The following is a 2,554-nucleotide window of genomic DNA, read 5'->3' on the forward strand; positions in this document are numbered from 1 at the left end:
GGATTTTTATTTATCACTTACGAGTTTTGACCACCACACTTTGGCTTTCCGTCTTTCTTTTATTTATCATTTCTGATTGTTCTAGTGTTGTTGTCGTTATTATCTTTATTATCATTATTATTATTATTATTATTATTATTATTATTATTATTATTATTATTATTATTATTATTATTATTATTATTGTTGTTGTTGTATTTCTTTTTCTTTCTACTCGTATTCTTTTCACGCATTCTTATTTAATTGCTTTCTAACTTGATTGTCTCCCCGCCTTCTTCAATTTCTTTTCCTTCTTTTACGTCTTGCGTCTTTACTTTTTCTTTTTCTTTTCTTTATACATTTGATGTTTTTCTAGTTTGTTAAATTTTATCACAACTTCAGCTTTTATGTCATTCGTTTTTCTGCCTTTGTCTCCTTCTTTCTTTTCTTTTTGTTCATATACTTGTTGTTGTTGTTGTTCTTCTTCTTCTTCTTGGTATTGTTGTTGTAGTTGCTGTTGTTTTCATAGTTGCTTTTCTATTGCCGCCAATTCTCGTATTTCTACACGTTCTGTCTTCGTTAAAGTTTATTTGATATCGAAATATAGTTAATATAACATATTCCAATACAGCTTTATTTTTAATAAAGCTCCATTGCACACTTTATTTTATCTTTCAATAGAGACGAGAGAAAACATCTTTTCTCTGTTTTTGAGTGAATCGCCCAGGCTATTAACCAATTAATTATATGTCTGTATGTGAGCAAACATATATATATATATAGCAGTTTGTGTGTGTGTGTGTGTGTGTCTGCGTGCGTGCGTGCGTTTGTGCGTGTATGTGTACATGGTATGTACTCCTCAGTGTCTTTCTGTACGCCAGTGTTTCTCTATCGAGGTCCATATGACCCTTGAGGGTCCATATAAGATTTTATTGTTAACGTATATGTGTAATAAATTGTTTATAGCTCTGCAATACACAAATTATTTTAGCTTTGATTTTATGCAATTCGTAATATTTAATTACAAAACCTGTAGTTGGATGTTTATATAGATAGATAGATAGATAGATAGATAGATAGATAGATAGATAGATAGATAGATAGATAGATAGATAGATAGATAGAGATTTTTTTTCTCTTTGCCTGCATGAGTTGGGAGTATTGCTGTCTGGGAGATATATTGTGGTAGCGGAATAGTATTTAACTGCTATTTCTAAATTTCGGTATGTAGTGAAGCAATTTTGCTGAACCCTAATTATAATTATGCTTATAATCATAAAATTGTTGACACGTAGAGATATAGATATATAGGCACAGGCGTCGCTGTGTGGTAGAAAGCAAGCTTCCCAACGAAACGTTACTGTGTTCAGTCCCAATGCATGTGACCTTGGGTAGGTGTCTTCTTCTATAGCCTCGGGTCGATCAAAGCCTTGTGAGTGGAGTTGGTAGACGGAAACTGAAAGAAACTCATCGAGTATATATATATATATACATCACCATGATCACCTTGACCGACCAGTCCGCTGGGCGTCGATTTGACACCGCTGGTCACAGCACGCTATCCACTCTTCTTGTGTAGCATGGTGCAGAGTCCTATTGCCAGACATAGGGTCTTCCAGCAGCCAACCTCTTAACCCAGGGCAGGACTACCTCCTCCAGGTACTTCATGCAGGTCTCCGTGTTGAGTCTGAGGTTGTGTGGGAAGATGAATGGAGGCATAACGGCACCATCACTAGTGATGACTCCAAACAACATGATATTGACTGGTTGTTTGATTTTTATCACGCTCGGTACATGTTCTGGGGCCAACGGTTGTTTTGTGTGTTCACCGTAATGTTCGTATTGCATCTTCTGGCGCGAATGCCAAGCAGTACAACATATCGTTTCAAATTTTCTGGCAGAGTGAATTGTGTAATAGTGCTGTTTTTCTCACTGACGGTTCCCAATTGACCCTATTATACTGTGTAGTCGACAAAATCAAAAACCATCAATGCACATGCGCGAAATTACACGTATAAAAGGACGACAATTTACCCATTGCACCCTGTAAATATATATATATATATATATATATATATATATACACACAATATATATGTATGTATATATTTATTTTTGTGTGCATGTGTCTGTATTTGTTCCCCTGCCATCACTTGACAACCGATGTTGGTGTGTTTATGTCTCTGTAACCTAGCAAGTCGGAAAAATAGATCGATCGAATAAGTACTAGGCTTACAATGAAAACGTCCTGGGTGGCAATTTGTTCGACTAAAACCCCTTAAGACGGTGCTCCAGAATGGTCGCAGTCAAATAATTGAAACAAGTAAAAAAATAAAAGTATATACCACGTGGTATGGGGTAAAATAGGAATGAAAGGAGTCCATAGGCCAAAAATGGTAGAGAAACACTGCTATAGGCCTTTGTTCATCTATTTTACTGCTTGGATTGTTTTAAAACGGGACGAAAGACATTCTTTTTTATTTTTATTCTCTTTGAATTCTTAGAAATATTTTATTAACTTTTCTTTCTTTCAGTCATTAAACTGCTGCCATGCTGGAGCACCACCTTGAAGAAT

The sequence above is a fragment of the Octopus bimaculoides genome, chromosome 10 (genome assembly GCF_001194135.2).
Source record: "Octopus bimaculoides isolate UCB-OBI-ISO-001 chromosome 10, ASM119413v2, whole genome shotgun sequence".
Lineage (NCBI taxonomy): Eukaryota > Metazoa > Mollusca > Cephalopoda > Octopoda > Octopodidae > Octopus > Octopus bimaculoides.